At 39.9% G+C, this 22,021-nt stretch overlaps 1 protein-coding gene across 3 annotated transcripts in view; it reads left to right on the plus strand.

The window, feature by feature from the left end:
• EVA1A (eva-1 homolog A, regulator of programmed cell death) overlaps nucleotides 1–22,021 on the plus strand; it is a 154,648-nt gene that overhangs the window by 63,316 nt on the left and 69,311 nt on the right. The window lies entirely within an intron of this gene.

Genomic DNA, 22,021 nt, shown 5'->3' on the forward strand with positions numbered 1-22,021 from the left:
CTTTTCTTTGCTGGGAAACTTTTTATTATGGCTTTGATTTCATTACTTGCTATCAGTCTATTCAGGTTTTTGACTTCTTCATGGTTCAAGCTTTGTAGGTTGTATGTATCCAGGAATTTATCCATTTCTTCTAGTCTTTCCAATGTATTGGCATATAGTTGCTCATAATAGCCTTTAATGATCCTTTTAATTTCTGTGGTATCAGTTGTAATGTCTCCTTTTTCATCTCTGATTTTATTTATTTGGGTCTTCTTAGTCTGGTTAAAGATTTGTTGATTTTGTTTACATTTTGAAGAAACCAACTTTTTGTCTTGTTGCTCTTTTGTATTTTTTTATTTCAATTTCACTTACGTATGCTCTGATCTTTCTTATTTCTTTTTATCTACTAATTTGGAGTTTGGTTTGCTCTTGCATTTCTACTTCTTTAGGATGCATCCATTATGTTGTTTATTTGAAGTTTTTCTACTTTTTTTGATGTAGGTGCTTATTGCTATAAACTTTCTTCTTAGTACTGCTTTCATTGTATCATGTAGGTTTTGGCATGTTGTGCCTCCATTTTCATTTGTTTCAATAAATTTTTAAATTTCCTTCTTAATTTCTTCATTGACCCCCAGGTTATTCAGTAGCACATTGTGTAATTTCCATGTATAGTTTCCAAACTTTGAGAAGTTTCCAAAGTTCTTCTTGTTATTGATTTCGAATTTTATTTCATTATGGTCATATATGACTTCAATTTTTTGAATGTTTTAAGACTTGTTTTGTGGTCTAACATATGGACTGTCCTTCAGAGTGATTCATGTGCTGAGGAGAAGAATGTGTGTTCTGTAGCCACTGGATGACATGTTCTGTAAATATCTGTTAAGTTCATTTGGTCTATACTGCAGATAAAATCTGATGTTTGTTGATTTTCTGTCTGGATGATCTGTCCAGTGCTGAAACTAGGGTGTTGAAGTGTCCAACTGTTAGTGTATTGGGGTGTGTGTCTCTCTTTAGCTCTAATAATATTTGCTTCATACATCTGTGTGGTCCAATGTTGAATGCATATATATTTACAATTGTTATATTCTTTTGCTAAATGGACCCCTTTATTATTATATAATGACCTTATTTGTCTCTTTTTATAGCTTTTTTCTTGAAATCTATTTTGTATAATGTACATATACCTATTCCTGCTTTTTTTGGTTTCTATTTGCATAGAATGCCTTTTTCTATTCCTTTATTTTCAGTCTATGTGTGTCTTTATTAGTAAAGTGTGTTTGCTGTAGGCAACACATTGTTGGGTATTATTTTTATATCCTTTCAGCCACTCTATGATTTTTGATTGAAGAGTTTAGTCCATTTACATTCAATATTATTATTGATAAGTGGGGACTTACTCATGCCAGTTTGTTATTTGTTTTTTGGTTGTTTTGTTGTCTTTTCTTTCCATCCATATTTCTTCCTTCCTGTCTTCCTTTTTGTGAAGGCGATTTTCTCTGGTGGTATGTTCTAATTTCTGCCTTTTTCTTTTTTTGTGTGTATCTATTGTAGGTTTTTTTATTTCAGGTTATCATGGGGCTTGAAAATCACATTTTATAGCCCACTATTTTAAACTGATGACAATTTAACAAAGATTGAAATACAAACTAAAAAGCAAAGAGAAAACTAATAAAAAAAACTCTACACATTAACTTCATCCCCCCACTTTTAAACCTTTTGTTTCTATTTATATATTATTATACTGTCTATGACTTGAAAAGTTGTTGTAGCTATTATTTTTGAAGTTAATCTTTTAGTCTTTCTACTCAAGATATGAGTAGTTTACACACCACAATTACAATGTTATAATATTTGGTGTTTGTCTGTGTACTTACTATTACCAGTGAGTGTTATACCTTCAGATGATTTCTTATTGCTCATTAATGTCCTTTTCCTTCTGATTGAAGAACTCCCTTTAGCACTTCTTGTAGGACAGATCTGGTGCTTATGAAATCCCTTAGCTTTTGTTTGTCTGGGGAAGTCTTTATTTCACCTTCACATTTGAAAAATATTTTCTCTGGATATACTATTTTAGGATAAAAGTTTTTTTTCCCCTTCAGCACTTTATATATGTCATAATTCTCTCTCCCGGCCTGTAAAGTTTCCACTGAAAAGTCTACTGCCAGACTTATTGGAGCTCCACTGTATGTTGTTTGTTTCTTTTCGCTTGCTGATTTTAGAATCCTTTATTTATCCTCAACATTTGGGAGTTTGTTTATTAAATGTTTTGAGGTAGTCTTATTTGGATTAAGTCTGTTAGGTGTTCTGTAACCTTCTTGTATTTGAATGCTGATATTTTTCTCTAGGTTTGGAAAGTTGTCTGTTATCATCCCTTTGAATAACTTTCTACCCCAATCTCTCTCTTTACCTCCTCTTTAAGACCAATAAGTCTTAGATTTGCCCCTTAGAGGCTATTTTCTAGATATTGTAAGCATGCTTTATTCTTTTTTATTCTTTTTCTTTTGTTTTCTCTGACTGGGTATTTTCAGTTAGGCTGTCTTCAAGCTCACTAATTCTTTCCTCAACTTGATCAATTTTGTTGTTGAGACTGATGCATTCTTTTTTTTTTTTTTTTTGAGACAGGGTCTCACTCTGTTGACAGACTGGAGTGCAGCGGTGCAATCTCAGCTCACTGCAACCTCCACCTTCTGGGTTCAAGCGATTCTCCTGCCTCAGCCTCCCAAGTAGCTGGGACTACAGGCACGTGCCACCACGCCCCGCTAATTTTTTGTATTTTTAGTAGAGACAGGGTTTCACCACATTAGCCAGGAAGGTCTCGATCTCCTGACCTCGTGATCCGCCCGCCTCGGCCTCCCAAAATGCTGGGATTACAGGCGTGAGCCACTGCGCCCAGCCGTGAGGCATTCTTTAGTATGTCAATTGAATTTTTCAGCTCTAGAATTTCTGCTTAACTTTTTAAAAAAAATATTTGTTTATTTGTTAAATTCATCTGATAGGATTATGCATTTCTTCTGTCTGTTATCTTGAATTTCATCGAGCTTCCTTGAAACAACCATTTTGAATTATCTGTCTGAAAGGTCACATAGTCACATATCTCTGTCATTCTGGGATTGGTTACTGTTGCCTCACTGAATTTGCTTGGTGAGGTCATGTCTTTCTGGATGGTCTTGATGTCTGTGGATGTCATCAATGTCTGGGCATTCAAGGTTAAGTATTTATTGTAGTTTTTAGTCTGGGCTTGTTTGTACCCTTCCTCTTTGTGAAGGCTTTCCAAGTATTCAAAGTGTTGTGATCTAAATCTTTGGTCACTGAAGCTATATCTGCATCGGGGAGCACCCCAAGTCCAGTAATGCTTTGACTCTTACAGATTCATAGAGGTACCACTTTGGTGGTCTTGGGTAAGATCTGTGAGAACTCCCTGGATTACCAGACAGAGACTCTTATTTACTTCTCTTACTTTCTCCCAAACAGTCTCTGCCTCTATGATGAGCTGCCAGGAGCTTGGGGAGGGGTGACACAAGCACTCCTATAGCCACCACCACTGGGAGTGTGCTAGGTCCTATCTGAAGCCATTACAACACTGGGTCTTGCCCAAGGCCTGTGGTGACAACTGCCTAGCTATCACTGATGTTCTCTTGAGGCCCAAGGGCTCTTCAGTCATGAGGTGGTAAACCCAGCCAGGCTTATGTCCTCCTCTTCAAGGCAGTGAGATCCCCCCTGTCCCAGGGCAGGTCCAGAAATCCAGAAACCAGGCCTAGAGTTGGGAACTGTAGTAACCTACTGAGTTCTCTATTCTGCTGTGGCTGAGCTGATACCCAAGCCACAAGACAAAGTCCTTCCTCCTCTTCCATATCATTTTCCTATGTAGGAGGCATCTTTCGCCGTGGCCACTGGTGTTCCAGGCCCACCATGAGTACTGCCAGACTACTGCCAACGTTCACTCAAGGCCCAAGGGCTCTTCAGTCAGCTTGTGGTAAATGCTGCCAGCCTGGGTCTCTCCCCTCAGAGCAGGAGGCTCCTCTGTGGCTCAGGGTGGGTCCAGAAATGGTATCCAGGAGCCAAGGTCTGAAACTGGGGACTCCAGGAGTATGCATGGTGCTCTACACCACTTTGGCTCTACTGGTGCCCAAGCTGCAAGACAAAGTTCCCTTTACTCTTCCCTCTTCTTTCCTTAAGCAGAAGGAGCCTCTCCCCTTAGCCACCACAGCTGGGAATGTTATGGGTCACTGCTGAAGCCAGCACGTCTCTGAATCTTACCTATGGCCTGCAGTGAGTACTACCTAGGTGCCACTGATGTTTACTGAAGGCCCAAGGGCTCTTTAGTCAGGAGTTGATGAACCCTGTCAGGACTGGGTCCTTCTCTTCAAGGCAGCAGATTCCTTTGTGGCCAAGGGTATGTCCAGAAATGTCCAGGAGCTTGGACTTGAATGAGGAACCTCAGGACTCTGCCTGATATCCTATTCTACTGTGGCTGAGCTGGAATCCAAGTTGCAAGACAAAGTCCTCTTTACTATCCCCTCTCCTCTCCTCTAGTGGAAAGGAGGAGTCTCTCCTGGAGCTGTGAGCTGTGCTTCTAGGGGTTGGGGGAGAGGTGACACAAGCACTCCCTTGGCTACTCAGGCTAGTGTCTGACTAGGTTACATGCATCTCACATCCACTGGCTCTGGGCCCAGCACAGGCCAGCAATTACAGTCCCTGTGGCCTAGACTCCCTTTCAGGTTTATTTAGAACCCCAGAGTGCTTTAACCTGTGGTGTAGGACTCAGGCTCCAACTGCTGGAATGGACAACTTCCCTCTGGCTAGGCTTGGTCTAAATGCTGCCTCCATGGATTCTAGCTGAATTCTGGCCTGTGTTGTTTTCTGCTATGACAAGTCAGCACTGAGTTCCAATGCAAAGTCCCACAATCACTGCACTTTCTCTCCCCCAAGCACATAGATACTCTCTCTGCACCATGCAGCCGCTGCTGGGGAATGGGGTTGGCAATTCAAGATTGTCTTTCCTGCCCTCTTCAGTGCTGCTCAGCTTACTTGATTTTAAAACTAAGTACTGTGATTGCTAGCCTGATTTCTGTTTTTTACCAAGGTACTCTCTTGTGTGGATAGCTATTCCATTTGGTGTTCCTGTGGAGGGTATGATCACTGGAGGGTTCTCTTTGGTCATCTTGTTCTCCTCCCTCCCTTATTTTATTTGTAAAATAATTACAAATAATAAAAATCAATATACTCAACTATCCTAGTTTGGGTTGCTATAACAAAATACCATACACTGGGTGGCTTATAAAGAACAGAAATCTATTTCTCACTGTTCTGGAGGCTGGGAAGGCCAAGATTATGGTGCCAGTAGATTCAGGCCTGGTGAAGGCCCATTTTCTAGTTTTCACTGTGTCCTCACATGACAGAAGGACCAAGGGAGCTGTCTTTGGTCTCTTTTTTCTTTTATTATTATTTTTAATTAACATATTAATTGTGCATATTTATGAGATATGGTATGATATTTTAATACACAACATGTATTGATAAATCAGGGTAATTAACAAATCTATCACTTCAAATATTTATTTCTTTGTATTGGGAAAATTCAAAATCCTCTCTTCTAACTCTCTGAATAGGAGGTACAATTGTGGATTTTAATCACCCTATAGTGCTATAGAACACTAAAACTTATTCTTTGTATCTAGCTGTACTTTTGTTTCCATTAACTAACCTTTGGCTATCCTAGAGTTTCTCTTATAAGGATACTAATCCCACTCATGAAAGTTCTGCCCTCATGACCTAATTACCTTCCAAGGTCCCTATCTCCAAATACTCTCACATTAGGGATTAGGTTTCAACATATGAATTCTGTGAAAACACAAACATTCAGGCTATAACATCAACTCCAAAAATAAATAAATGCCAGCATTTTATCTTATTTGCTTATTTTTAAATAAATAAAACATTACAATAAATTTGAATTCTCTTTTGCTCCCATCTCCAACTTCATTCACCTTCTACCTTCCCCGTAGCAGCAGTATCATGCATTTGTTATATAAAAGTATAAAACCATATAGTAGCCATGAAGAATATAAAATTATTTTTTGTAAAATATACGTAAATGGTATCATATAGTACACAGTGTTAGGCAACTTTTTCTACACAATGTACTTTGTTGGAATTTATTTTCATTGCTATATGCAAATTATAGTTCAGTCATCTTAATTGTATTATGATATTCTGTCATAGGTAATACACCAATATCTATCTGCTTACTTATCTGGTTTCCTTCTGATGGACATTTGGGATGTTTCAAATATTTTGTGACTCTAAAAGAGCTGAAATAAATACTACTCTGTCTTCTAGAGTACAGGTACAGGACTTTGTCTGATGTATTAACCTATAACTGAAATTACTGGATTGCCAAATTCTGGGTTCCAGTTATTATGAAACAGGTATCCAAGGTGACTGAACCAAATCATACTTCTATTTGCAGTGTTTGACAATTCTTGTTTCTTTGGTTTTTTATCCTGGCCAACAGGAATATGTCAGGCTTTCAGCTTTTGTCCTATTGAGAAATGTTAAATGGAAGCTCAGTGTTGTTTTACATTTCATTTTCCTGTTACTTATATTTTCATATGCTAATCATCCATTTATGTTCTTCTTTGAACATAAGGAACACTTGCTCCTCTTTTTTATTGCATTGTTTGTCTTTTTCTTATTTTGTAGTAGCAAGTCTTTCTGAATAAACAGTAGAGTTTACTTAATTTATTACTCCACTTTAGTAATTAAATATGTTGAAATTGTCCTCTATTGTGTCAATTTCTCTTTTTAAAAACACAAACTTTTAAAAAAGTGGTCTTTATTGTACTGAAGTTTTAGTGTTAATATAGCCAGATTAATTAAACCTTTACAATTTCTGCTTTTTTGTATCTTGTTTATAAGTTCTTTTTTCGAAGGTCATATAGGTACAATTATTCTTGTAATGGTATAAAGTGAAGATCTAATGGTATTTTCCAGCTATGGAAATTTCCATATGGAAATAAATTTCTCCCAGTTCCACTTATTGAACACTCTGTCTTTCCCCCAGTGATTTACACTGCCTCATCTACTTTATGCCAAAGACTTTTTTATACTTGGAGTTGTTTCTGGGTTTTTAATTTTGTTCCATTGAGCCATGTGTCTGTTGCTGGTCTGTTGCTGTCTTACTTGCTTACTGTCTTATTACTGTACTTCATAGTAAGCCTGTATTGCTTGTAGGTAAAGTTCTTTGTTTCTGCTCTTCTTTTTCAGAATTATCTTGGCTAGATCTTGGCCCTATAAACAATTTAGAATCAATTTGCTCATTTCAATGAAAATGCCTATTGATGTTTTGGTCAGAATTGCGTAGAATATATAAATTAATTTGAAAATGATATTGTGTCAAATAGCTTCTATGTCCTCCTTCAGATTCACACTTCTCTATCTTAATCTTTTTTCTAGAAGACTGACTTTTACTCAATTATTTTTCTGTACAGTTTCCTGATCTATAATGTGTGGATAATAAAAGTACTATTATATAATTGATACCAGGAATTAATATGCCTAGCACATAGTAAACGCTACAAAATAGGCTATTAAATTAATGAATACAATATCTCAAAAGTTAAAGGACAGAATAATATCTATTAAAAAGTACAAGGAATTGTGAAACAAAAACAATTTAGATGTGAATCCTGGACATGAAAAATCCCGGCATAGAAAAAAAAAAACAGAATCATCAATCTTGGAAATGTCAATATATCGTCCAAAATTTAAAATATAAATCAATACATGGGATAAACTCTAGATTGGAAACTCTTTAGAGATAATTGGTCAGCTGGGATATAGTTTGTTAGGAATCACACAGAACTCTAAATCACACAAAGAATTACACAGAGAGCTAAAAAGTTGTTTAAAAAAAGAATAAGGTGACATGTAAGGCAAGTAAAAGTTTTCAACACAAATTAAATAGGGAATTAAAAAGTACAAAATAAAAGAAATGACACATGGCAGAAAATTGATACTATAAGAAATCATAACAACATGTTAGAATTAAAGTAAAACATGAGCTTTATGAGTATAAGAACACACAGGGTGCTGGGCAGAATGAAATAAACTCACAATCAGAAATATTAATTAATATTAATAGAGTAAGAAGGATAAAGAGAAATTCTTAAAAGTTAATAGAGAAAAAGGAAAGAACAATTAGACTAACAAAAGACACTTCATTAGTAACAACAGATGCCAGGAGATATAGAACAACATCTTCAAAGTTAAGAAGGAATATCACTGTCAACCTAGAATCTTATACCCAAATTATTTTACAAGAGGGGAAAAAATAAAGATATTTTCAGAAACATAAAAATTATTAGCATTTACCTTTTATAAACCCTTGAAGGAGTTACGAAAAGATGTACTTTAGCAAGAGGAGAAGTAAATTCACAGGGAAGAAATGGGATGTAAAAAACAAGGAGCAAAAATGTCAGTAAAATATGTTGATAATTCTAATAAAATAATTTGGGGAGAGGGTCAAAAAGATGAAGCTAATATAAGGAAGTGGTAGATGTCAGTGAGGAAATGATACACATAAGGCCTTTCTCTTTTTCAGACTAGGGATGAGTGACAATCACTTGGAATAAGGCCATAAGTATGCAATTTGAACAAGCCATAGCCTTAGCCGGTGGCCTCATCTTTTAGTAACCTTCTTTTCAGGACGGACCTCCACTCTGATCATTTCTCAGGCACAGGGTGCTTTTAAATCCCATCACCCTTCAGGACTTGACCCACTTAAAGGGGTAGAATTCTAAGCATATCTTCCAATTTTTGAATCTATAGCTTCATAGCTTCATCTCCTGTTCATTACTGTCTTGTTCATGGAAATGCTTTTTTCCATTTTCATATATACATTTATATATTTACAGTTTATTACTATTTTGGAGCAGAGGGAGAATTTCAAGCCAAAATGCGTAGCACATACATGCTTCATTGGCTGGAAACTCCCCCAAGTCTGTGCGAGATTACCTGTGCTCAGCTTAGCATCACCACCACCTACTTCCATAGACTCCCTGCATCACCAGTAAGAGGCCAGGAATGACATTTCCTGGAATCTTCTGCTTCTTGTGATCTTAAATTGATATCAGTCAATGGGAGGTATTTGCCTGAGAGGGAAAGGCAGAGAAGTGAGAAAGGCCACACTCTCTGGAAGTACTTGTAGGCAGAGGCAGAAGGCAGATATAAGGTTCTTAGCAGCTGATTCAGGATACTTCCTTGTGAATGACCTTCTTTGGTGCTGTGGGAACCTGAGATAGCCCAGCGGTGCCCTCTAGAGAATCTCTCACTTCAGAGCTGCTGGCTGAGATAGATGGTAGGAGTTTCCTAAAATGTTCTGATATCTGAAACAGCTTTCAAATGATTGCTTCAGAATTTCTTAAGTTGGTAATGCAGGCTGGGGTCATCCCAAATGACTTCTTTAACCTTTGTTCCTTAGCCCTACAGACACCTATAAAAACCTCAAATGTCCTGCTTTAAAGCTTCAAAGCCAAAGTACTTAGAATAGATAGAGAAGTATGGTTGCCAGTCTCTAAGATGGCCCCTAATGATTGCTTTCTCCTTGTATTCATGATTTTGTGGAGTCCCCTCCCACATTGAATCAGAGATGACCCTAGGTAATCCATAGAATAAGGTGGAAGGGTTGATGTGTGACTTCTGAGGTTACATTCTAAAAGGCACTGTGGCTTCTGCCTTTTGGAAAACTTGCTCTGGGGGAAGCCAGTTGGCAAGCCATGAAGACACTCAAATAACCCTCTGGAGAGGCCCACCTGATGAAGAACTGGGGCCTCCCACCAACAACAGGCACCAACTTGCCAGATGAAGGCGTGAGCTGCCTTGGAGTGGACCAGTTCCAGGCAAGTCATCAGATGACTTAAACCCCAGCCAACAACTGACTACAACTTCCTGAGAGACCCCAAGCTAAGAACTTCATAGTTGAGCCACTCCTAAATTCCTGATCCATCAAAACCATGAGACATAATGAGTGATCATTGTTTTTATAAGCTACTCTTTTTGTTTTTGTGGGGGTGATTATACAGAAATAGGTAACTAATACAAGTGACTTCTATTTTCCTCAATAAACTCATCATTTTTATTCATCCCAAATTGTCTTATATACCTATATAGTCACTGAACAATGAGAGTTAAACCTATTGCCATTGTTTTGCATGGAATTATTTGACAAGCCCAGGCAGCTTGTGGTTTTTCAAACTGGTTGACAATTTGCAGCTGGAGAGTTGTTTGTATCTGTCAAGATTATGAGTACACCCATTGCTTATTCACCTTGTAGAAACAAGATGGCAGATTTGAGAGTGTTCAGAATATAACTGGCTTGAATTCCATCTCTACTATTTTCTGGCTGTAAAATCTTGAGCAAATTTCTAAACCTTTCTAAATTTTAGTTTACTTGACTATTAAGTATGAATAATAGTACCTACTTACCTGGTTTATAAGCAGGTTAAATTTTAAAAGTTATAAAAACTTACCTCATAGTGTCTGGCACTTAGTAATCATTTGCTAATAGTTTCTATGATGATGGTGATGAATTTAGACTATGGTGTTTGATGTTCAATGCCACCCACGAATCCCTTCCTGTGTCAGTTATCTAGTGTTGTATAATATACCACTGCCAAATTTGTGTCTAACAGCAGGTGACATTTTATTATCTCTCAAAATTCTGTGGGTTTACTGGGATCAGTTGGGTGGTTCTTCTTCTCCAAATGGGACTTCAGTCATCTGGGGGCTTGATTGGGTTGGAATATACAACATGGATCACTCACGTGATTGTTCTTATTACTGTCTGTTGGCTGGGAGCTCAGCTGGGCTTTTGATTGAAGAGTCACACATGGCTTTTCCATTTGGCTTGGGTTTTTCACAGCATGGTGGCTAGATTCTAAGAGGCAGTGTCTACAGAGCAGAAGTAGCCAGAAGCAGGAAGCAAAAGCTACTGATTCTCTCCAAGGCTAGGTCTGAAACTGGCACAGCATCATTCCTGCCAGGTACTATTTTTTAAGCAGCCACTGAATCTGCCCAGAATCAAGAAGAGACATAGACTGTATCTGTCAATGGGCAGAGTGATGGAGAATTTTTCATCATCTTTAACTCACCAAACTTTCCAATTTCCTTTCCAGATATCTCCCCAAAATCCCTTAAGGTGTACCTACTTAAGTCAAATAAGTGTATTGCCTTTTCCTAGCTGTTCCTTGCTGCTCTGTCCAGAGCAAGCCCAGCCCTCTCCACAAAGCTTTACTTAGCTATCTCAATTCTCTGGGGGATTCCTAAGACAGACTGTCAGGACTGGCCATTGATCAGGGTCCCATGTGCAGTTTTATGACGTCACATTTGCCTGTTATTTGGCACTTTTCAGGCTTGAATCTTCATTTCGAATGTCATTTCTTATTGAGTGGGTTTCATACTTGGCTTCCTGCATAAGCCTGCTATAAGTCAGTCTTTCCATGAATCAGTGCTTAGTAAGTGTTTTCTGATTTGAATGATGCTATGGGGTGGCAGTGGTGGAAGGGAATTGATATTTGAACACTCAGAGTCAAGCATGATCCTAAATGTTTACATCCATCATCTCATATATTCTTCATGACCATCCTGTAAGAGAAGTATTATTATTCCCATGTGACAGAAGAGGACGCTGAGTACTTAACTTGTCATGCTTAGTACAACTAGTAAGTGGGAAGTGGGAGAACCAAGACTGAATGCAAGTCTATCTGATGGCACGGCTTTCATCTTTCATTGGCATTGCCCTGCCTGCAACTCCCTTGGAATAAAACTATCTGGGAAAAGAAGGGGAAACTATGTGAGTAACTAAGGACTGTGGTTTCTAGAGCACTTGAGCCATAAACTCCCCGTGGTGAGGGCATGCTCTTGTCAGCCTCACTGTGTGCAGGCATTTATTTTGCTTGGGACCAAAGCTAAACATTAACCCACTTGAGCTTTGCCTTTCCTTTCCCATTTTCAAACTCCCATGGCTCCCAGTGGCTTTAGTCATGTATACCCTATCTATTATTATTCCCTTTTTAACTGCTTCTGGGCATGATGACTGCATGTTTGCAAACACCGTGGCATATTTGTGGTAATTAAACTTCACACTGACGTCTGGATCCAGGGCTTCCACAGGCCTCATGGCTCCAGCATTGCCTGGGAGCCCCTCTGTATGCCTTCATTTGAGGAATCTCAAGTGAGTGCTTGTGGCTCCTTCTCCCCAGCCTCAGAGGGGAGAAAAATTGCTGGCCAGGCATTTCCAGAGGGCTTCAAGGGGATCAAAGAGAGAAAAGCAAACACTGAGGGAAAATGTGCTATTTATTCTTGGAACAAAGTTACATTGGCAGCTTTCTCCTCTCCAGTAATACTTGTTTTCCTGAAAGGATTACACTTGCATTTGCTTCCTCCCACAGGATTTAGCTGCCACTCAGCTCATGACCTGTAACTTCTATCTCCCGCCCCCTCCCAACCACGCTTTCAGTTTTCTCACAGGCTGGGCAAAAATTAAAGAGATTAAAATCATCCATGAGAAAAAGTGGGTTAGTGCAGCTGCTGCAAATACCCTGCGTCAGCAGCCCAAGTCAGCAGCTCAAGTCAGCAGCTCAAATAAACTTGGCCATGTGAGTAGTGTTCCTGGGCCACAGACAGGGAATCCCAGGCCTTTTAGGGCTTCCTCCTTAGGGAAGGAACGAGAAGGAGGATTAGGCTGAGTGGCGAGGGCTGCCAGGTAGAGGTGTCTTTCTTTGGGAGAGCAATTCCATTTGTGTTTTTCATGGCCATTTCTGCTTTTAATTAAGTAATTAAAGAAATTCATGGGTGGTTTTATGGCAGAGTAATTTATTGAGATATTTACCTATGTCTTGGTTTCTTCACTGAGGGTACTCTTTGCCTCAAAAAGGTAGCAAGATCCTGTCATGCCCTTGTCTTTGAGAGCTGTTTCGTTGTGGGGCTGAAAACAGGTTTTCCAGTAGGAGACATCCCTATTTCTGTTTTTGTTTCAGCTCCCTATGCACCTTGAGGAGAATCATGCTGCTCTGTGATGGGCAGGAGTGGGAGCTTTGTATTTCTGAAGGTGTGCACCCTGACTGGAGACTGAGGGAGTCTCTGAAAATGAGAGAAAGAACAGAGTTACTGGGGTGCCCTTGAAGTATGATCATCTGGACCTTGCTTTCCAACAGCACCAACAATGAGGGCAGCTGAGGGGCTGAAAGTGGCACTGGGGTAGAAATAAGTAAACATTAAGGTCTGTGACCTTGAGAACCTCTGTGAAAAGAATCCCCAGGCCCAAGCCTTAGAAGAACTTGCCTCAGGGCTCCATGCTGTTTTGGAAAACAAGCCTGGATGTGGTGACCAGGTAGACAAAGTCTCTTTGCATGCTTTGCATCATGCACCTCTACCTGACCCTGGACTTCCATCTGACTCTGGGGAGGGGACATGCCCCAGTAACAACTGAAATTAAAATTTTCTATGAAATGAATAGAAAGCTCCGGGCAAATTATATTAAATTAGAGAAGTAAAAGAAGCATGCATTTCTTGCACCCTAATCATGTGGTAGGTGGAGTGTGCAAACTTGAGACAGAGAGATGAACAAGAACCGATTGACCTCACAGGACTCGGATCTGTGAGACGTAACAGGGTGCAGAGCTCTACAGTGAAAATGTGTCACAGATGCCCAGGACTCAGGTGGGGTTGCTGCCTCTGTTTGGGGGCAGACAAAGCTTCCCAGAATTGCTCACCTTTGTCCTCAGTCTTAAAAGATGAGCTGGAATTCCTTAGTGGAGGATGGGGGTGGAGTCAAGAACATTCTGTACAAAGGTACAGGAGCGTGAAATAGCATAACCTGTTTGTGAAACTGCAAAAAGGTTGACATGGCTGAAGCAGAAGATGGGTTGGTACTGAATGGTTGGGAGAGATATGTAGCGGCTGACCCTGAAGGATGTTGCAGCCCATGCTATGGAGACCTGATTTTATTTTGTAAGAGGTGGGCAACCCCTGAAGCATTTTAGTGATGCGAACAGATGTGTCTGTTACCAAGCAAAGCCAGTTAAAGAAGGTCACAGAGGAGGAATGATCACAAAAGTAGGAGGGGATCTAGGAAATGGAGAAGCACAGAAATGAAAGGAGGAGGGGGTGTGAAGAAGGACGTGGCTACAGCAGCAAGTACTGCAGGGAGATGAGGAGCATTAGCAGGAGGCAGCCATGGGGAACTTTAATGAGGGCAGTTTCAGTGGCGTGTTGGGGACAAAAACCAGACTACCGTGAGCTGAGGATTGAAAGGGATTAAGAAAGTGAGGCGAGCGAATACCATTGATTTGAGAAGTTTGGTTATGAAAAGAATGAAGTATAAATAAAAGTATCTGGAAATAATTAAAAATTATTAAAATATTTATTAAATTAAAATTAAATAATTAAAAAGTCAAAAAACAATATATGTTGGCATGGATGTGATGAAAGGGGAACAATTTTACACTGCTGATGGGAAAGTAAATATGGAAAACAGTACGGAGATTCTTTAAAGTTCTAAAAGTAGAACTACCATTCAATCCAGCAATCCCACTACTGGGTATCTACCCAAAGGATAAGAAGTCATTATGTGAAAAAGACACATGCAACACATGTTTATAGCAGCAGAATTTGCAATTGCAAAGATATGAAAGCATAGTTCCATATCTTTGCATATTTAAGTGCTCATCAGCCAACCAGAGGATAAAGAAAATGTGGTGTATGTACATCATGGAATACTACTCTGTCATAAAGAGGAACAGAATAATGTCTTTTGCAGCAACGTGAATGGAGCTGGAGGCCATTATTCTAAGTGAAGTAGCTCAGGAATGGAAAACCAAATATTGTATGCTCTCACTTATGAATGAGAGCCAAACTATGAGGATGCAAAGGCATAGAACAATATAATAAATTTTGGGGACTTAAGGGGGAAGGTTGGAAGGGAGGTGAGGGAGAAAAGACTACACATTGGGTACAGTGTATACTGCCCGGGTGACAGGTGCACTAACATCTCAGAAATCACCACTGAAGAATTTATCTATGTAACCAAAAATCACCTGTACTCCCAAAATAATAAAATAAAATGAAAATGAAAGAAAGAACAATATCTAGAAATGGGTCCAGAATCTTGAAGGTTTATTTAATAATTATTTATTTATTATTATCTAATAATTATTACTTAATATTAAATAATATCCTTTAATTATTAAATTTTAATTAATTACTTAATAATAATTATTGATTAGTAACAATGATTTATTACTGATTATCAAATAATAATACATTATTAACATAAACATGGGGGAGCTTCAGGTATGTTCAAGGCAGAGGAAGGAGACAGTGGGAAGATTAAAGAGAAGGAAAGAGGAAATAAGGATGAGGAGGAAAGGCCTGGCAAGCAGGGGCTTTGGCACAGAGAAAAGCCCCCCAGACCAAACTTCCCATGTGCCCAGGGAGTTTGAAGTCATAGGAAGCTCTGTTGCCCGGCACATCTCATTGCAAGTAAACCTTATGCTTCTGGGAAGTATAGCAAGCCATTTAAAATAAATCAAGAGTATTGTATTGTTAATACATTAATCAAACCTGCTAATTTAACAGATTCTCAGTGTGGACTAAAAATGAAGCAAGTGAATCAGCCTTTCATTTATTAGCTCTTCTTCTGTTAGGATCAAAATCTTAGATTCTTCATTTACATCTACAGTAGATCCCAAACTCCATCAGATATGTTCAGACACAGGAGACCGACTGGTTGCTGGTCACAGACACTGGTTTAAGCAATGGAAATCACTCCGATTTGGGCACTGGGGACATGAACACATTGCCATCCAGTTGGTTTGATTAGATCTAGCATACCTGTGCATAAGGATACCGTGTTCTAGAATTTGCAACTATGAAATCTATGAATCGAAGAATGGATTAAAAGCATGAACTATGCGGGTTTCAGAAATTTGGGACCCCTTCAATAATCTGTTCTGGTTAGTGTACACTCTTCAGGGAGATTAAGAGCTCGGTATGATTTGTTGTCTGTCCTGTGTTTTGCCCATTTATCTTTCAAACCAAATCACTCTTAGTTTCTCAGGTTGACAACTTTCACAGAGTTACAGAAAATAAGTCTTTGAGGAATTTGGAAGAGTTGCAGGCAGTCTCATAATGGAACCCTAACATAGGGCTCAGTGTCCAGTTCAGGTATGCTATGAGGTTGAGCTATTTTAACTCAAAACTTATACTTTATTCCAAACTCTTATGTATCCTTTTTCTCTAAAAATGTATAGTTTTCTAGACATGCAGGGTAATTTTTCAAACAGGTCATGAGATTAAAATGTAGTGTGATATCTCAATTTTATAATGAGAGTCAATGGTATTTTCAATATAAAAATAGATTTATCTTATTTTAAAAATATTTATCTTATGGACAACTTTTTGCGGCCCATGTATATTGTGACTTGGGATCTAACTTGAATTTTCTTAAAGAACAACTATTAGCATTTTCTCTAGACATCTTTCATAGTTCCGTTGTCTCATTTTTTATCATTGAAATCTCTCAATTTTACAGTGGCTTCCTGCTGGTTAGAAAGAGAGTGTTGTGTATGGATGATTTGTTTAAGTTCTGTTTATGCTTATTTAACCTTGTTAGCCAAGATGAAAAATGTAGAAGAGGTGTCAGCCTGGGCATGAGAATTTCCCTATAGAAAATAGAAAAAAAAAAAAATAAAGAAGCAAATTTTATACTAAGCTATGTTTATGGTTTAAATGGTGAATATGTTTTGATTAAAAACCTATCATTAATCAGAAGAAATGTTGTATTGGGAAGCGGCAACTGGCTAGAGAAATATTTTGATTTCTACTCTGTTGCCCCAAGCAAGACAAAGTGTTTGATCCAGGAGTATTTAAATCTCTATTCTTCTGACTAGGGCCTGTGAGGAAATAATTCAACAAGATAAACCCCCACTCCACAATAGAACAGATAAAGAGGATACTTAATTGATGCTTTTTACTCAATATTTCATCCTTTTCGGGCACATTACATTTAAAAAGGTGAGAGAAGTGATGAGAACATGTGGAAACTTAGCTGTGTGGCTTATATTCCCTGGAGGTCTTAGTTCCATGAAAAGTTCTTTTGAACGACTGACGTGTGCTCCTGGCATCCTCTCATATTCCTTTGTACAGGTAAAACTTTGCTTTCTGAAAAAAAAGACAAGGCCTGGAGAACATGGGTTTTTATAATTTGGTTGTCTACATCTGGAATCTAGGACTGCAGAGGGGGTATAACTGTCAACATTGATTTATTTGGCAATTAAATGCATCCATTAGACCTTATAAAAATTTGGCAAAAGGTTGGACTATAAATAAGGCATACTGCATTCTTTGACCTTTGGTGTCTAGGCGATGTTAGTAGCTAATACTATCAAATGACTAGTTTCATTTCAGCAGGCTGTCGTGGAATGAATGAATGTAAATGCACTTGGTTAATGACTATCCGTGGACCTTAACAGAAGTCCCATTACTTTGCCAGGAAATGTAATAGCAAAAGTGAGACAACAGGAGAAAGAGAGAGATAGAGAGAGAAAGAGAGAGAGAGAAAAAGAGAACGGTTGTCCTCATTTCTCCAAACTAACATTTTAAACAAGTATACATTTTCTTTTCAAGTTCACTTTTGTTAAGATGAATAGATAGGAAATAACTGTAGGGCAAAGCATAAAAAAAAATTTTCGGCCTCCTGATTTTCCTAAAGTGACATCATTAATGGTGACACATTGGTGTCTCTGTCTGCACATCCATTAGCCTCTCATCAGGCCATGAGGCAATTTCCTTTGTCTTTCATTATTTGGTTTACATGCCTGCCTTGCTCCATCACTCCTGGAGATCATTTACTACTTCTGGAATTAATAAGAGCTGGAAGTTTGAAGGCTTCTTGTAAATAGCAGTGCCATAGTGGAAGCAGGCAAGGATTCTGGTTTCAATCATTTGTACTTTCTTGGGACAAAACCAGATTTCCTACCTTGTGGGGTAGGAAAATCCCCACATCCTACCACATGAGGATGATTTCAGTCACTTACGGCAGAGAAAAGTCCAGGGATTTTTGTCTATTTGACATTGTCTTAATACTCCGCACACAGGAGAGCAGTTTTGATGTTCTCCTTTTCCTGGTGACGTTTGAAGATCATCTATTACTAGACTGAGCTCCTTACTGTTTGGAATTTGTCTCTGCATTTCCTACAAAAGTGGCTTTCAATCCTAACAGCACATTGTAATTACCTGGAAAGGTTTTAAAAAAAGCCCTACTCCTAGAGATTCTGATTCAATTGGTCTGATCTGGAGCCCAGCTTGTGATTTCAGAACATGCCCCAGCTGAGAGCTGAGTGTATCGTGCAGCAAGGTTGCCTATGGTGTCTAGGACAGTTCTCTGTGAAGGGCGAGCAGTCTCCAGGAAATGACAGTTAAGCTGAACTGCATTGATAGACACACGGGTTACATAGTGCCAGATGATTTTGGGTGAGGACATATCGGGACATATTCTCACTGCAAGCATCTTGTGGTGCCTTTGGCAGCTCATCATTTTTGGGTAAACCATAGGAGTCTAAGGGTTTCACCTTCGCTCAGCTGGTGACTCAGTTTGTTTTTGTTTTTGGCTGCCTTTGGGTGTTGTGCCTTAGTTTGTTCATCAGTAAAATGGGGGTAATCAAAGTCTGAGGTTGTATTTCTGTTTGAAGCAAAAACTAGTAAATATTTGCCACAATGAGCTTTGTGTAAAATCATCAAATTACTGCTATGCAAATGCAGATGGAGTTTTGGAAGCAGAAGCAATAGGAATGTGGCTAGAGTCTTGTCTAACAGTAGCTGATCGGTGGTGCTCAGTGGTGACATGGGTGGAACACGATCCTCCTATCAAATCTTGTCATCACGACATTTGCGCCACTGAGGGAATGCCACAGCCTCCACTCACTGAGCATTAAAACTATCACATCTTCTTTGTATTAGCTGAAGGGGCCCTGGCTTCTAGACTTTTCCCATGAACTGGATGTGCTGTTGGCCACAACATCAGTGTGGGGGAATTGTGGTTCCCTGCTCTGACCACCAGCGCCATGGGAGCCCTGTGCACTCTGCTGGCATTACCTGCCCACATCTGCAAGGCTGCTCACACTGAGAGCCCCAGCTATCAGCCTTGGGCCGAGAACTGGGCATGAAGTGGTTACTTGAGATCCTGAGCTGCAGATCCTGGTTTCCTGGGATGAACCCTTTTCTTCCTCTAATTCTTCATCTGTGGTTAGAACTGGAGCTGTACACTGTGCCTGTGCACATGGACTCCCTACTCCTCTGCCCTTCCTGTATCAGCCTGTGTGTTCCAACCTCTCCTGTGTTCCCTGACCACCTCCACCCTGAAGGTCTATCCAGCAGACCCTATGAGACCAGGATAGGGAGCTTCAAAAGGTAGCCATTGAGAATTTGCCCTAGTCTAGCAGAGGCTTAATGCCCCTTTCTCACATCTGACCTAAGGTCTTAATTGATATTTGGCACTGTTCCATAAATATGTCTCCCTAGAAATGGAAAATAGCTATTTCCCTCTTTTATACTAATTTTGCCATTAATGAAGCAATGGGCCCTCTCATCTTGGAATAAATCACCCCAGTGTTCAGTTTCTCTTAACAGTCTGTGGGTTATCTCTCCTCATCTCCTCTCAGCCTAGAGTGTCAAGCCACACACGGTACCTTCAAAAAAGAGCAATCAAAGACAACTTATTTTGTGGGTAGGAAAATGAGGCACAGAGAGTTTTGATGACTTGTAACCATAACAAGCGAATGGGACTTGAAGTGAAGATTCTTGCCTCCATAGAATGGGGGTGGGCAGAGGTGATGGACAGGAACAACAATGCAATAGGATGTATACTTAAGAAACGGGCTACAGAGACGAACAGATCTTCATGTTGTTCCAGTTTTCTTATTTATAAAATAACAGAACAAGAATACTTAGCCAATCAAGATGCTGTGTTGATTAAAAGAAATGTATGTGGAAAGGATTGGCATAGAGTTCGGTATCTATGAGGCTCTCATTAAAAGCATACACACACACATGAACACACGTGTGCATGCAAGCATGAAGTTAGTAGCTTTGAGGGGTTCCTTTCCAAGGTGCAGCCATAACCCATAGGTCCTCTGACATAGCTCCTGGTAGAATCTACCTCTGTAGGATCCTTAAGTAGTCATTTATCTCAATGTTGGCCTTCATGCAGGGATGCATGTTCTGGAGAATGACCCGTAGGAACCCCAAGAGGGGCTCTCAGGCTAGCAACGGATGCACTTCTGTCCTGCTGCACAACCAGAAGTAGATAATCTAGATGGCAGCTCTAGTCTCTCCATACCTGTGATTCCTGAAATCTGTTGAAGTGTAGGGGGTTCAACAGTATCTGCTTCATTTTAATAAAATGAGGCAATGTTTATAAGTGAGACACAGCCCAGTGACTGGCACGTACTAAGTACCAACACATATTAGCAGTTCTTAGTAGTGGTAGTATTTTTAAATCCAAAGGTAGATTGGGTCAGAGTGCTTCCAGGTGTCCTTTCTCCAGCCTGGGGGCAAATAAGTAGGCTCAAGATTAGGGCCCATCTATAGAAAGTCTGTGCTCACCTATTGGCACCTGTGCCCTATCTATTTATTTCTTTACTAATTAGTTCATTCAACACACATTTACTGAGCACTGATTGTATGTGTGCTCCTGTACTCGGCACACGAACCTCTGATCTCTGATATTCGTACAGGGCTGTGCCCTTGGCTAACACAAGTAGTATTACATCAGGAAACCCCGCTTCTCATCACAGCCTCTCCATATGCCTGCTGGAAAGCTGGAGAGTTAGGGGGAGCTCTGATGATGGCCCGTGCATGCCAGAGTGTGGAATTTGGAGTCAGGCAAGTATGTATTCTTTTTACAGATAAGGAAACAGAGGTCGGAGAGGGGAGTACTTTCTCAAGTTCAGAGAGTAATTTAGTGCTGTCTGAGGCTAGAACCTTGTTCCCTGATTAGTTTAGGAAACAAGGGCCCTTTCTACCAGACCAGTTGCCTCTGCATGAGAGTGGGATAACCTGTCTTTACGTTTTCATCTACAGATAGGTGTTGTTTTCCTTTTGAAGAGCAGCATTTCAAGGTAAAATGAAGTAGCTCTTGAGTAAGTCTGAAACAGTGGCTCTCATCTCTGGCTGTATGAGATCATCTTGAGAGCATCTGAAAAAAAACTGATGTGGGAGCTCCACCCCAGACAATTACAGAAATATTTGTGAGGGTGGAGCTGGGGCCTCCTATTGGTTTTTAAAGCTCCCCAGGTGTTTCTAATAGACACCCAGGGCTCCATAGTCTAATATACAATCAGTCCAATATACAGCATAATATACAGTCAGTGGTCTAGCGGCCAGTGCTTCCAAATTCTAATGCACATTTGAATCATCTAGGGATCTTGTTAAGCTGCAGATACTAATCCAGTGGTTCAAGTGCGGCCCGAGGGTTTTCGTTTCCATAAAGCTTCCATGTGGTGTTAGTACTGCCAGTCTCTGGACCACACTTGGAGTAGCAGCTCCAGAAGGCACTCTGGGATTCTAGTCATCCACATGGTCACTGGCTACTCTAGCCAGAGGCCTGGGAGTCACCTCTCTCCTTCATCCTCTCCTCATCTTCTCCCTTTCAAGCCCTTGGTCATCAGATCTTGTCAGTTCCATCCCACTGCTTCTAGGAGCTCCTCTCCTTTCCTAACGGACTGGCACAATATTTTCCTCCCTGTTCCCCACCATCCACTCACTGCCCTGGCTGTGCTCTTTGCTAGACCGCCTCCTGAAGGCTTTCTTATTCCGTCTTCCCTCTGTCCAAGCTTTTATTTTGATTCTGTAGAAGGCTCTTTCACTCCGTGACCCATCTCTTAAGAGACCACCGCATCCCGGGACCTGTTCTCTCCCTGCACTCTTCCCCTATGACGATTGTATGGGAACAGTGTGTCCCTCTGGTTGTTTCTGCGTTTCCAGC

Source organism: Pan troglodytes, chromosome 12 (assembly GCF_028858775.2).
Source record: "Pan troglodytes isolate AG18354 chromosome 12, NHGRI_mPanTro3-v2.0_pri, whole genome shotgun sequence".
Lineage (NCBI taxonomy): Eukaryota > Metazoa > Chordata > Mammalia > Primates > Hominidae > Pan > Pan troglodytes.